Here is a 15,665-nt window from a genome sequence, read left to right on the forward strand (position 1 = left end):
CAGAAGAAGTTTACAGCACAGTACAATAATAAATGCTGACCATGAGTTTAGAAGCATAAATTACCTTACACTCAATTTAAACACAAGCTGTCTTTAGCCCTCTAAGCTGGTTCATACAGAAATGTAGAGATCCAGGCTCAGAACACACAGCTTCATTAGCGAATACATATGCAGGACAAGTGGAGAAGACGTTTTACAGTGGATGGATTTTTAGAAACATCCCATCAGTGACATCACTGAAGTCAACTCCTAGGTAACTGTCGTGTGGATAGTTTCACAAGAATCAGACAAAGGTTTAAGCATCGTTTGTTCTAGATAAAACTGCAAAAAAAAAACAACAACCCATAATGTACTTCTTTGCGGCTCTGTTTGCCCAAATCATATATTCACAACGTGAAATTAGAAAATAATATTACGTAACCAAAATTCGCAATATGGAAACAGAACCTGTGTAATTGTTGACAGATTATGTACTTGTAACATTTTTACAAGACGAACTACAACATTTAAAAAATGACTTGTATGTACTTGATATCTCTAATCAATCCACTGCACTGCATTAAAACAAAACGAAAACTAAAACGCCCTGGGCATACCGTTTCGCGCTTCTGTAAATCAAGTTAAAAATATCTCAAGACCGATACTGGTCATAATGAAACCATCTTTCGTGTATGTTTTCTTTAAAGTACCGAGACCAGCCATATACTGTATATATACCATATACAGTAAGTACAGACGTTTAAAAAGCTCCACTCATGCCGACGATGCAGCATGAAGAAGCGCAACCTAACGTTTGACAGACAAAAGCCGGGCGCCGCGACGAGCAATATGAAATCAAACTGACAGCACACGGCGTTTCGCGCTGACTCAAAAGTGATCTCGACAGACGCTGTTCTCTGCATAACGCTGAAAGAGCTAAAGAGCGTTTCTGTTGAGACGTAACAAGCTCGTTTCTTTCTACCATGATGTCACCATGACCAAATCTGTCTTTAAACACCTTGCTCAGTCTCTGACGAGACTGTCAAAAATTGCTTTCGCCGATTGTATTGCAAACCGGCGGAAGCGGGGTATTGGGAAAAGTTTTCAACTAGCAATAATCGCGCCTCGGCTAAACCTCACAGGCTACGATACTGCCACTGCGCAAAGCTGACGGTTGCCAGGCAACCGCGGGGATCCTATGGAAATCGTTATCGATCGTCCCATGGCATGTCGTTGCGGTAACGCTTCATATTTGTCGTGTTCTTCTTCTTCTAGCTTGAGGTTTTGAAGAATTTCATGACAGACAAGGGCTCCGTTGGGAACAAAGGGCGTTGTGAGAAAACCGTTGCTTCTTTTTAGCAGCAGAAATACAACCCTTTAAATACAAGATGACAGAACAATGACGAAGGGCATGCCGGGAGGAACTCATGCACTACAGAGGAAAGGGGGCGGGCACGTACAGTTCACATTCAAGCCACAAGTACTCTTCTCGGATGTTGCACAAACAAATCCTAACGTCCTGAAAGCATTGCAGCATGTTTGTGTCCCACTTCTCGTGGCTGCAGGACGACTGACACGAACGGACAAACACAATCTGTGGCGTGTAGCGTGACATAGTCTTGCAGGCATCGTGCTGTCTCACTGCAATACTATACCGCTGGAGGAAACAGTCCATCTGGCCATGAAACTCATTTGAACGTCTAGCTACAGCAAATAACAATATCATGATTTATTCAGGATGTGTGGAATCAGCACGTCCCGGAGACAGCTTCCGAAATCGTGAGCATTCTCTGGTGGTGTCCTGCAGGCCTCCTGTGGGCGTGCGTTGGTGGTATAGTGGTGAGCATAGCTGCCTTCCAAGCAGAAAAATGTTTTCAAATGCTGTCATGAGCCTTGGATTGTGACTAGCAAAGCGAAGCCTTTTGAAAGAGCTAAAGCACTGCAAAACGGAATTGAAAGAGAATCTTACAGGGGATTCTGAGCGGTGTCTGCAAACATGCAGTCCGATACGGGTGCTGAAAGCTTGAGCTACTCTCAATGTCATGCTGCCTTTCCCCGGAGTAAATCTGTTACATTGAAAGAATGCTTCTGGCAGGTTCAAAAAGGGACCCTTGTTAATTGGAGAAATCAATGATTTCGAATGAATTCTGTATGCGTTAAAAGACAGCTATACACAGAAAACATGCAGGACACTGCTCATGATGTTTCCCGAGCCGAAACACAGTGCGTTTTTCCAAGCCATCTGACAAAGCCCGCCCACTGAAAACTGCAGCAGATCGTGTAAAGACGTTCAACTTTGTAACTACTGCACGCACAGGAAGAACCAGGGAAAATCTGATCATGTTTCTCTATAACAACAATAAAAAAAAACATTATTTTACATATCACCTTTATGTGCAATAAAATTTATGCGCAAAGAAATTTAAAATAGTCTTCTTTAGGTGTGAGGGTAGGAGTGGATCACAGCAGGCATAATTGGCAAATTAGGAAAACAAAGAACTGGACAGGCGAGACATTTATCCAGAGAGCGAGTGATCAGAAAAAGGAACAGCTGTTACACCCAGGTTTTACGCTCTCTCTCTCTGTTGAATGAATGAAAGCATTTTATTAAAAACGCGTTTGCGTTTGTCTGGGTATTTACTTTGTAATCTGTGGTTTACATCTACTGTATTGTTTTGAGATGCCACTTTTAAAGGTGATATGTAAAATAAAGTTTTTTATTATTGTTATAGAGAAACATGATCAGATTTTCCCTGGTTCAGAAAAAAGACGATTAATCTTTTCACTTGTATGTCATCGGAAAATACAATCAGTTTCTGCTTTGTGTAAGGATGGTGTCAAAAAGTAATCTAAGTGGTGAGAAAGCTGTGCTCCTCAAAGCGCTTTACAGGATAAAAACAATAACAACAATAGTGGCTGGGCAAACGATTTTTTTCTATAGAAATACAAAATGAGATACTGTATAATGATGTGCATGAACAAAGTTATACTGCAATTTTCCTTAGATACGCGATTAAAAAAAATAAACATTTTTGAATCCCTGGCGGAACACATTCCATAAGAGTCAGCGCTTTTATACAGTATATCGCCTTTAAACACATATATTTAAACACGCGTTTACGATTTAAATCAAAACGCGATTCAAATCAATATAAATGTTTATTTTGTAACGCATAGGTGACTATTCATTGTTATTAAAAAGACTTAAATTCGATCATGTTGTGATATTTAGAAATATAAATTTGTTTGGTGCGAGTGAGGTTTTATTTAATCTCTGACCCAGGGAAACGTTTAATTTTTTCAAAGAAATGTTTGTTAAAAAATAAAGTCATAGTTCCATGGGATTCAATCACAGACCATGTGACATGGAAGTCAGGAACCTAACCCACAGCACCACCAGTCGCATGCTGAGGGCTGAAAACTACAGAAACATTATCGACAATGTACAAATTTGATAAAGCTATAAAATAATGTAATTAGGCACAGAAGAAGTTTACAGCACAGTACAATAATAAATGCTGACCATGAGTTTAGAAGCATAAATTACCTTACACTAAATTTAAACACAAGCTGTCTTTAGCCCTCTAAGCTGGTTCATACAGAAATGTAGAGATCCAGGCTCAGAACACACAGCTTCATTAGCGAATACATATGCAGGACAAGTGGAGAAGACGTTTTACAGTGGATGGATTTTTAGAAACATCCCATCAGTGACATCACTGAAGTCAACTCCTAGGTAACTGTCGTGTGGATAGTTTCACAAGAATCAGACAAAGGTTTAAGCATCGCTTGTTCTAGATAAAACTGCAAAAAAAAAACAACAACCCATAATGTACTTCTTTGCGGCTCTGTTTGCCCAAATCATATATTCACAACGTGAAATTAGAAAATAATATTAAGTAACCAAAATTCGCAATATGGAAACAGAACCTGTGTAATTGTTGACAGATTATGTACTTGTAACATTTTTACAAGACGAACTACAACATTTAAAAAATGACTTGTATGTACTTGATATCTCTAATCAATCCACTGCACTGCATTAAAACAAAACGAAAACTAAAACGCCCTGGGCATACCGTTTCGCGCTTCTGTAAATCAAGTTAAAAATATCTCAAGACCGATACTGGTCATAATGAAACCATCTTTCGTGTATGTTTTCTTTAAAGTACCGAGACCAGCCATATACTGTATATATACCATATACAGTAAGTACAGACGTTTAAAAAGCTCCACTCATGCCGACGATGCAGCATGAAGAAGCGCAACCTAACGTTTGACAGACAAAAGCCGGGCGCCGCGACGAGCAATATGAAATCAAACTGACAGCACACGGCGTTTCGCGCTGACTCAAAAGTGATCTCGACAGACGCTGTTCTCTGCATAACGCTGAAAGAGCTAAAGAGCGTTTCTGTTGAGACGTAACAAGCTCGTTTCTTTCTACCATGATGTCACCATGACCAAATCTGTCTTTAAACACCTTGCTCAGTCTCTGACGAGACTGTCAAAAATTGCTTTCGCCGATTGTATTGCAAACCGGCGGAAGCGGGGTATTGGGAAAAGTTTTCAACTAGCAATAATCGCGCCTCGGCTAAACCTCACAGGCTACGATACTGCCACTGCGCAAAGCTGACGGTTGCCAGGCAACCGCGGGGATCCTATGGAAATCGTTATCGATCGTCCCATGGCATGTCGTTGCGGTAACGCTTCATATTTGTCGTGTTCTTCTTCTTCTAGCTTGAGGTTTTGAAGAATTTCATGACAGACAAGGGCTCCGTTGGGAACAAAGGGCGTTGTGAGAAAACCGTTGCTTCTTTTAAGCAGCAGAAATACAACCCTTTAAATACAAGATGACAGAACAATGACGAAGGGCATGCCGGGAGGAACTCATGCACTACAGAGGAAAGGGGGCGGGCACGTACAGTTCACATTCAAGCCACAAGTACTCTTCTTGGATGTTGCACAAACAAATCCTAACGTCCTGAAAGCATTGCAGCATGTTTGTGTCCCACTTCTCGTGGCTGCAGGACGACTGACACGAACGGACAAACACAATCTGTGGCGTGTAGCGTGACATAGTCTTGCAGGCATCGTGCTGTCTCACTGCAATACTATACCGCTGGAGGAAACAGTCCATCTGGCCATGAAACTCATTTGAACGTCTAGCTACAGCAAATAACAATATCATGATTTATTCAGGATGTGTGGAATCAGCACGTCCCGGAGACAGCTTCCGAAATCGTGAGCATTCTCTGGTGGTGTCCTGCAGGCCTCCTGTGGGCGTGCGTTGGTGGTATAGTGGTGAGCATAGCTGCCTTCCAAGCAGAAAAATGTTTTCAAATGCTGTCATGAGCCTTGGATTGTGACTAGCAAAGCGAAGCCTTTTGAAAGAGCTAAAGCACTGCAAAACGGAATTGAAAGAGAATCTTACAGGGGATTCTGAGCGGTGTCTGCAAACATGCAGTCCGATACGGGTGCTGAAAGCTTGAGCTACTCTCAATGTCATGCTGCCTTTCCCCGGAGTAAATCTGTTACATTGAAAGAATGCTTCTGGCAGGTTCAAAAAGGGACCCTTGTTAATTGGAGAAATCAATGATTTCGAATGAATTCTGTATGCGTTAAAAGACAGCTATACACAGAAAACATGCAGGACACTGCTCATGATGTTTCCCGAGCCGAAACACAGTGCGTTTTTCCAAGCCATCTGACAAAGCCCGCCCACTGAAAACTGCAGCAGATCGTGTAAAGACGTTCAACTTTGTAACTACTGCACGCACAGGAAGAACCAGGGAAAATCTGATCATGTTTCTCTATAACAACAATAAAAAAAAACATTATTTTACATATCACCTTTATGTGCAATAAAATTTATGCGCAAAGAAATTTAAAATAGTCTTCTTTAGGTGTGAGGGTAGGAGTGGATCACAGCAGGCATAATTGGCAAATTAGGAAAACAAAGAACTGGACAGGCGAGACATTTATCCAGAGAGCGAGTGATCAGAAAAAGGAACAGCTGTTACACCCAGGTTTTACGCTCTCTCTCTCTGTTGAATGAATGAAAGCATTTTATTAAAAACGCGTTTGCGTTTGTCTGGGTATTTACTTTGTAATCTGTGGTTTACATCTACTGTATTGTTTTGAGATGCCACTTTTAAAGGTGATATGTAAAATAAAGTTTTTTATTATTGTTATAGAGAAACATGATCAGATTTTCCCTGGTTCAGAAAAAAGACGATTAAAATCTGTAATCTTTTCACTTGTATGTCATCGGAAAATACAATCAGTTTCTGCTTTGTGTAAGGATGGTGTCAAAAAGTAATCTAAGTGGTGAGAAAGCTGTGCTCCTCAAAGCGCTTTACAGGATAAAAACAATAACAACAATAGTGGCTGGGCAAACGATTTTTTTTTATAGAAATACAAAATGAGATACTGTATAATGATGTGCATGAACAAAGTTATACTGCAATTTTCCTTAGATACGCGATTAAAAAAAATAAAAAAATGTGAATCCCTGGCGGAACACATTCCATAAGAATCAGCGCTTTTATACAGTATGTCGCCTTTAAACACATATATTTAAACACGCGTTTACGATTTAAATCAAAACGTGATTCAAATCAATATAAATGTTTATTTTGTAACGCATAGGTGACTATTCATTGTTATTAAAAAGACTTAAATTCGATCATGTTGTGATATTTAGAAATATAAATTTGTTTGGTGTGAGTGAGGTTTTATTTAATCTCTGACCCAGGGAAACGTTTAATTTTTTCAAAGAAATGTTTGTTAAAAAATAAAGTCATAGTTCCATGGGATTCAATCACAGACCATGTGACATGGAAGTCAGGAACCTAACCCACAGCACCACCAGTCGCATGCTGAGGGCTGAAAACTACAGAAACATTATCGACAATGTACAAATTTGATAAAGCTATAAAATAATGTAATTAGGCACAGAAGAAGTTTACAGCACAGTACAATAATAAATGCTGACCATGAGTTTAGAAGCATAAATTACCTTACACTAAATTTAAACACAAGCTGTCTTTAGCCCTCTAAGCTGGTTCATACAGAAATGTAGAGATCCAGGCTCAGAACACACAGCTTCATTAGCGAATACATATGCAGGACAAGTGGAGAAGACGTTTTACAGTGGATGGATTTTTAGAAACATCCCATCAGTGACATCACTGAAGTCAACTCCTAGGTAACTGTCGTGTGGATAGTTTCACAAGAATCAGACAAAGGTTTAAGCATCGCTTGTTCTAGATAAAACTGCAAAAAAAAAACAACAACCCATAATGTACTTCTTTGCGGCTCTGTTTGCCCAAATCATATATTCACAACGTGAAATTAGAAAATAATATTACGTAACCAAAATTCGCAATATGGAAACAGAACCTGTGTAATTGTTGACAGATTATGTACTTGTAACATTTTTACAAGACGAACTACAACATTTAAAAAATGACTTGTATGTACTTGATATCTCTAATCAATCCACTGCACTGCATTAAAACAAAACGAAAACTAAAACGCCCTGGGCATACCGTTTCGCGCTTCTGTAAATCAAGTTAAAAATATCTCAAGACCGATACTGGTCATAATGAAACCATCTTTCGTGTATGTTTTCTTTAAAGTACCGAGACCAGCCATATACTGTATATAAACCATATACAGTAAGTACAGACGTTTAAAAAGCTCCACTCATGCCGACGATGCAGCATGAAGAAGCGCAACCTAACGTTTGACAGACAAAAGCCGGGCGCCGCGACGAGCAATATGAAATCAAACTGACAGCACACGGCGTTTCGCGCTGACTCAAAAGTGATCTCGACAGACGCTGTTCTCTGCATAACGCTGAAAGAGCTAAAGAGCGTTTCTGTTGAGACGTAACAAGCTCGTTTCTTTCTACCATGATGTCACCATGACCAAATCTGTCTTTAAACACCTTGCTCAGTCTCTGACGAGACTGTCAAAAATTGCTTTCGCCGATTGTATTGCAAACCGGCGGAAGCGGGGTATTGGGAAAAGTTTTCAACTAGCAATAATCACGCCTCGGCTAAACCTCACAGGCTACGATACTGCCACTGCGCAAAGCTGACGGTTGCCAGGCAACCGCGGGGATCCTATGGAAATCGTTATCGATCGTCCCATGGCATGTCGTTGCGGTAACGCTTCATATTTGTCGTGTTCTTCTTCTTCTAGCTTGAGGTTTTGAAGAATTTCATGACAGACAAGGGCTCCGTTGGGAACAAAGGGCGTTGTGAGAAAACCGTTGCTTCTTTTTAGCAGCAGAAATACAACCCTTTAAATACAAGATGACAGAACAATGACGAAGGGCATGCCGGGAGGAACTCATGCACTACAGAGGAAAGGGGGCGGGCACGTACAGTTCACATTCAAGCCACAAGTACTCTTCTTGGATGTTGCACAAACAAATCCTAACGTCCTGAAAGCATTGCAGCATGTTTGTGTCCCACTTCCCGTGGCTGCAGGACGACTGACACGAACGGACAAACACAATCTGTGGCGTGTAGCGTGACATAGTCTTGCAGGCATCGTGCTGTCTCACTGCAATACTATACCGCTGGAGGAAACAGTCCATCTGGCCATGAAACTCATTTGAACGTCTAGCTACAGCAACTAAGAATATCATGATTTATTCAGGATGTGTGGAATCAGCACGTCCCGGAGACAGCTTCCGAAATCGTGAGCATTCTCTGGTGGTGTCCTGCAGGCCTCCTGTGGGCGTGCGTTGGTGGTATAGTGGTGAGCATAGCTGCCTTCCAAGCAGAAAAATGTTTTCAAATGCTGTCATGAGCCTTGGATTGTGACTAGCAAAGCGAAGCCTTTTGAAAGAGCTAAAGCACTGCAAAACGGAATTGAAAGAGAATCTTACAGGGGATTCTGAGCGGTGTCTGCAAACATGCAGTCCGATACGGGTGCTGAAAGCTTGAGCTACTCTCAATGTCATGCTGCCTTTCCCCGGAGTAAATCTGTTACATTGAAAGAATGCTTCTGGCAGGTTCAAAAAGGGACCCTTGTTAATTGGAGAAATCAATGATTTCGAATGAATTCTGTATGCGTTAAAAGACAGCTATACACAGAAAACATGCAGGACACTGCTCATGATGTTTCCCGAGCCGAAACACAGTGCGTTTTTCCAAGCCATCTGACAAAGCCCGCCCACTGAAAACTGCAGCAGATCGTGTAAAGACGTTCAACTTTGTAACTACTGCACGCACAGGAAGAACCAGGGAAAATCTGATCATGTTTCTCTATAACAACAATAAAAAAAAACATTATTTTACATATCACCTTTATGTGCAATAAAATTTATGCGCAAAGAAATTTAAAATAGTCTTCTTTAGGTGTGAGGGTAGGAGTGGATCACAGCAGGCATAATTGGCAAATTAGGAAAACAAAGAACTGGACAGGCGAGACATTTATCCAGAGAGCGAGTGATCAGAAAAAGGAACAGCTGTTACACCCAGGTTTTACGCTCTCTCTCTGTTGAATGAATGAAAGCATTTTATTAAAAACGCGTTTGCGTTTGTCTGGGTATTTACTTTGTAATCTGTGGTTTACATCTACTGTATTGTTTTGAGATGCCACTTTTAAAGGTGATATGTAAAATAAAGTTTTTTATTATTGTTATAGAGAAACATGATCAGATTTTCCCTGGTTCAGAAAAAAGACGATTAATCTTTTCACTTGTATGTCATCGGAAAATACAATCAGTTTCTGCTTTGTGTAAGGATGGTGTCAAAAAGTAATCTAAGTGGTGAGAAAGCTGTGCTCCTCAAAGCGCTTTACAGGATAAAAACAATAACAACAATAGTGGCTGGGCAAACGATTTTTTTCTATAGAAATACAAAATGAGATACTGTATAATGATGTGCATGAACAAAGTTATACTGCAATTTTCCTTAGATACGCGATTAAAAAAAATAAACATTTTTGAATCCCTGGCGGAACACATTCCATAAGAGTCAGCGCTTTTAAACAGTATATCGCCTTTAAACACATATATTTAAACACGCGTTTACGATTTAAATCAAAACGCGATTCAAATCAATATAAATGTTTATTTTGTAACGCATAGGTGACTATTCATTGTTATTAAAAAGACTTAAATTCGATCATGTTGTGATATTTAGAAATATAAATTTGTTTGGTGCGAGTGAGGTTTTATTTAATCTCTGACCCAGGGAAACGTTTAATTTTTTCAAAGAAATGTTTGTTAAAAAATAAAGTCATAGTTCCATGGGATTCAATCACAGACCATGTGACATGGAAGTCAGGAACCTAACCCACAGCACCACCAGTCGCATGCTGAGGGCTGAAAACTACAGAAACATTATCGACAATGTACAAATTTGATAAAGCTATAAAATAATGTAATTAGGCACAGAAGAAGTTTACAGCACAGTACAATAATAAATGCTGACCATGAGTTTAGAAGCATAAATTACCTTACACTAAATTTAAACACAAGCTGTCTTTAGCCCTCTAAGCTGGTTCATACAGAAATGTAGAGATCCAGGCTCAGAACACACAGCTTCATTAGCGAATACATATGCAGGACAAGTGGAGAAGACGTTTTACAGTGGATGGATTTTTAGAAACATCCCATCAGTGACATCACTGAAGTCAACTCCTAGGTAACTGTCGTGTGGATAGTTTCACAAGAATCAGACAAAGGTTTAAGCATCGCTTGTTCTAGATAAAACTGCAAAAAAAAAACAACAACCCATAATGTACTTCTTTGCGGCTCTGTTTGCCCAAATCATATATTCACAACGTGAAATTAGAAAATAATATTACGTAACCAAAATTCGCAATATGGAAACAGAACCTGTGTAATTGTTGACAGATTATGTACTTGTAACATTTTTACAAGACGAACTACAACATTTAAAAAATGACTTGTATGTACTTGATATCTCTAATCAATCCACTGCACTGCATTAAAACAAAACGAAAACTAAAACGCCCTGGGCATACCGTTTCGCGCTTCTGTAAATCAAGTTAAAAATATCTCAAGACCGATACTGGTCATAATGAAACCATCTTTCGTGTATGTTTTCTTTAAAGTACCGAGACCAGCCATATACTGTATATATACCATATACAGTAAGTACAGACGTTTAAAAAGCTCCACTCATGCCGACGATGCAGCATGAAGAAGCGCAACCTAACGTTTGACAGACAAAAGCCGGGCGCCGCGACGAGCAATATGAAATCAAACTGACAGCACACGGCGTTTCGCGCTGACTCAAAAGTGATCTCGACAGACGCTGTTCTCTGCATAACGCTGAAAGAGCTAAAGAGCGTTTCTGTTGAGACGTAACAAGCTCGTTTCTTTCTACCATGATGTCACCATGACCAAATCTGTCTTTAAACACCTTGCTCAGTCTCTGACGAGACTGTCAAAAATTGCTTTCGCCGATTGTATTGCAAACCGGCGGAAGCGGGGTATTGGGAAAAGTTTTCAACTAGCAATAATCGCGCCTCGGCTAAACCTCACAGGCTACGATACTGCCACTGCGCAAAGCTGACGGTTGCCAGGCAACCGCGGGGATCCTATGGAAATCGTTATCGATCGTCCCATGGCATGTCGTTGCGGTAACGCTTCATATTTGTCGTGTTCTTCTTCTTCTAGCTTGAGGTTTTGAAGAATTTCATGACAGACAAGGGCTCCGTTGGGAACAAAGGGCGTTGTGAGAAAACCGTTGCTTCTTTTAAGCAGCAGAAATACAACCCTTTAAATACAAGATGACAGAACAATGACGAAGGGCATGCCGGGAGGAACTCATGCACTACAGAGGAAAGGGGGCGGGCACGTACAGTTCACATTCAAGCCACAAGTACTCTTCTTGGATGTTGCACAAACAAATCCTAACGTCCTGAAAGCATTGCAGCATGTTTGTGTCCCACTTCTCGTGGCTGCAGGACGACTGACACGAACGGACAAACACAATCTGTGGCGTGTAGCGTGACATAGTCTTGCAGGCATCGTGCTGTCTCACTGCAATACTATACCGCTGGAGGAAACAGTCCATCTGGCCATGAAACTCATTTGAACGTCTAGCTACAGCAAATAACAATATCATGATTTATTCAGGATGTGTGGAATCAGCACGTCCCGGAGACAGCTTCCGAAATCGTGAGCATTCTCTGGTGGTGTCCTGCAGGCCTCCTGTGGGCGTGCGTTGGTGGTATAGTGGTGAGCATAGCTGCCTTCCAAGCAGAAAAATGTTTTCAAATGCTGTCATGAGCCTTGGATTGTGACTAGCAAAGCGAAGCCTTTTGAAAGAGCTAAAGCACTGCAAAACGGAATTGAAAGAGAATCTTACAGGGGATTCTGAGCGGTGTCTGCAAACATGCAGTCCGATACGGGTGCTGAAAGCTTGAGCTACTCTCAATGTCATGCTGCCTTTCCCCGGAGTAAATCTGTTACATTGAAAGAATGCTTCTGGCAGGTTCAAAAAGGGACCCTTGTTAATTGGAGAAATCAATGATTTCGAATGAATTCTGTATGCGTTAAAAGACAGCTATACACAGAAAACATGCAGGACACTGCTCATGATGTTTCCCGAGCCGAAACACAGTGCGTTTTTCCAAGCCATCTGACAAAGCCCGCCCACTGAAAACTGCAGCAGATCGTGTAAAGACGTTCAACTTTGTAACTACTGCACGCACAGGAAGAACCAGGGAAAATCTGATCATGTTTCTCTATAACAACAATAAAAAAAAACATTATTTTACATATCACCTTTATGTGCAATAAAATTTATGCGCAAAGAAATTTAAAATAGTCTTCTTTAGGTGTGAGGGTAGGAGTGGATCACAGCAGGCATAATTGGCAAATTAGGAAAACAAAGAACTGGACAGGCGAGACATTTATCCAGAGAGCGAGTGATCAGAAAAAGGAACAGCTGTTACACCCAGGTTTTACGCTCTCTCTCTCTGTTGAATGAATGAAAGCATTTTATTAAAAACGCGTTTGCGTTTGTCTGGGTATTTACTTTGTAATCTGTGGTTTACATCTACTGTATTGTTTTGAGATGCCACTTTTAAAGGTGATATGTAAAATAAAGTTTTTTATTATTGTTATAGAGAAACATGATCAGATTTTCCCTGGTTCAGAAAAAAGACGATTAAAATCTGTAATCTTTTCACTTGTATGTCATCGGAAAATACAATCAGTTTCTGCTTTGTGTAAGGATGGTGTCAAAAAGTAATCTAAGTGGTGAGAAAGCTGTGCTCCTCAAAGCGCTTTACAGGATAAAAACAATAACAACAATAGTGGCTGGGCAAACGATTTTTTTTTATAGAAATACAAAATGAGATACTGTATAATGATGTGCATGAACAAAGTTATACTGCAATTTTCCTTAGATACGCGATTAAAAAAAATAAAAAAATGTGAATCCCTGGCGGAACACATTCCATAAGAATCAGCGCTTTTATACAGTATGTCGCCTTTAAACACATATATTTAAACACGCGTTTACGATTTAAATCAAAACGTGATTCAAATCAATATAAATGTTTATTTTGTAACGCATAGGTGACTATTCATTGTTATTAAAAAGACTTAAATTCGATCATGTTGTGATATTTAGAAATATAAATTTGTTTGGTGTGAGTGAGGTTTTATTTAATCTCTGACCCAGGGAAACGTTTAATTTTTTCAAAGAAATGTTTGTTAAAAAATAAAGTCATAGTTCCATGGGATTCAATCACAGACCATGTGACATGGAAGTCAGGAACCTAACCCACAGCACCACCAGTCGCATGCTGAGGGCTGAAAACTACAGAAACATTATCGACAATGTACAAATTTGATAAAGCTATAAAATAATGTAATTAGGCACAGAAGAAGTTTACAGCACAGTACAATAATAAATGCTGACCATGAGTTTAGAAGCATAAATTACCTTACACTAAATTTAAACACAAGCTGTCTTTAGCCCTCTAAGCTGGTTCATACAGAAATGTAGAGATCCAGGCTCAGAACACACAGCTTCATTAGCGAATACATATGCAGGACAAGTGGAGAAGACGTTTTACAGTGGATGGATTTTTAGAAACATCCCATCAGTGACATCACTGAAGTCAACTCCTAGGTAACTGTCGTGTGGATAGTTTCACAAGAATCAGACAAAGGTTTAAGCATCGCTTGTTCTAGATAAAACTGCAAAAAAAAAACAACAACCCATAATGTACTTCTTTGCGGCTCTGTTTGCCCAAATCATATATTCACAACGTGAAATTAGAAAATAATATTACGTAACCAAAATTCGCAATATGGAAACAGAACCTGTGTAATTGTTGACAGATTATGTACTTGTAACATTTTTACAAGACGAACTACAACATTTAAAAAATGACTTGTATGTACTTGATATCTCTAATCAATCCACTGCACTGCATTAAAACAAAACGAAAACTAAAACGCCCTGGGCATACCGTTTCGCGCTTCTGTAAATCAAGTTAAAAATATCTCAAGACCGATACTGGTCATAATGAAACCATCTTTCGTGTATGTTTTCTTTAAAGTACCGAGACCAGCCATATACTGTATATAAACCATATACAGTAAGTACAGACGTTTAAAAAGCTCCACTCATGCCGACGATGCAGCATGAAGAAGCGCAACCTAACGTTTGACAGACAAAAGCCGGGCGCCGCGACGAGCAATATGAAATCAAACTGACAGCACACGGCGTTTCGCGCTGACTCAAAAGTGATCTCGACAGACGCTGTTCTCTGCATAACGCTGAAAGAGCTAAAGAGCGTTTCTGTTGAGACGTAACAAGCTCGTTTCTTTCTACCATGATGTCACCATGACCAAATCTGTCTTTAAACACCTTGCTCAGTCTCTGACGAGACTGTCAAAAATTGCTTTCGCCGATTGTATTGCAAACCGGCGGAAGCGGGGTATTGGGAAAAGTTTTCAACTAGCAATAATCACGCCTCGGCTAAACCTCACAGGCTACGATACTGCCACTGCGCAAAGCTGACGGTTGCCAGGCAACCGCGGGGATCCTATGGAAATCGTTATCGATCGTCCCATGGCATGTCGTTGCGGTAACGCTTCATATTTGTCGTGTTCTTCTTCTTCTAGCTTGAGGTTTTGAAGAATTTCATGACAGACAAGGGCTCCGTTGGGAACAAAGGGCGTTGTGAGAAAACCGTTGCTTCTTTTTAGCAGCAGAAATACAACCCTTTAAATACAAGATGACAGAACAATGACGAAGGGCATGCCGGGAGGAACTCATGCACTACAGAGGAAAGGGGGCGGGCACGTACAGTTCACATTCAAGCCACAAGTACTCTTCTTGGATGTTGCACAAACAAATCCTAACGTCCTGAAAGCATTGCAGCATGTTTGTGTCCCACTTCCCGTGGCTGCAGGACGACTGACACGAACGGACAAACACAATCTGTGGCGTGTAGCGTGACATAGTCTTGCAGGCATCGTGCTGTCTCACTGCAATACTATACCGCTGGAGGAAACAGTCCATCTGGCCATGAAACTCATTTGAACGTCTAGCTACAGCAACTAAGAATATCATGATTTATTCAGGATGTGTGGAATCAGCACGTCCCGGAGACAGCTTCCGAAATCGTGAGCATTCTCTGGTGGTGTCCTGCAGGCCTCCTGTGGGCGT

General features: G+C 40.4%; 5 non-coding genes across 5 annotated transcripts; all 5 read right to left on the minus strand.

Annotated features, from left to right (window-relative positions):
• Positions 1-1,006: 1,006 nt before the first annotated feature.
• On the minus strand, positions 1,007-1,148 carry LOC148633303 (U4 spliceosomal RNA). The gene has a single exon (XR_015933995.1). It is a non-coding gene; the product is annotated as a U4 spliceosomal RNA (small nuclear RNA).
• Positions 1,149-4,468: 3,320 nt separating this feature from the next.
• Positions 4,469-4,610, minus strand: LOC148633304 (U4 spliceosomal RNA). Its single transcript, XR_015933996.1, has one exon. It is a non-coding gene; the product is annotated as a U4 spliceosomal RNA (small nuclear RNA).
• A 3,329-nt stretch (positions 4,611-7,939) lies between these two features.
• Positions 7,940-8,081, minus strand: LOC148633305 (U4 spliceosomal RNA). The gene has a single exon (XR_015934011.1). It is a non-coding gene; the product is annotated as a U4 spliceosomal RNA (small nuclear RNA).
• Positions 8,082-11,399: 3,318 nt separating this feature from the next.
• On the minus strand, positions 11,400-11,541 carry LOC148633306 (U4 spliceosomal RNA). The gene has a single exon (XR_015933997.1). It is a non-coding gene; the product is annotated as a U4 spliceosomal RNA (small nuclear RNA).
• A 3,329-nt stretch (positions 11,542-14,870) lies between these two features.
• On the minus strand, positions 14,871-15,012 carry LOC148633307 (U4 spliceosomal RNA). Its single transcript, XR_015934012.1, has one exon. It is a non-coding gene; the product is annotated as a U4 spliceosomal RNA (small nuclear RNA).
• Between the last annotated feature and the right edge of the window lie 653 nt (positions 15,013-15,665).

Source organism: Lepisosteus platostomus, unplaced genomic scaffold, assembly GCF_059453375.1.
Source record: "Lepisosteus platostomus isolate fLepPlt1 unplaced genomic scaffold, fLepPlt1.hap1 Scaffold_47_H1, whole genome shotgun sequence".
Lineage (NCBI taxonomy): Eukaryota > Metazoa > Chordata > Actinopteri > Semionotiformes > Lepisosteidae > Lepisosteus > Lepisosteus platostomus.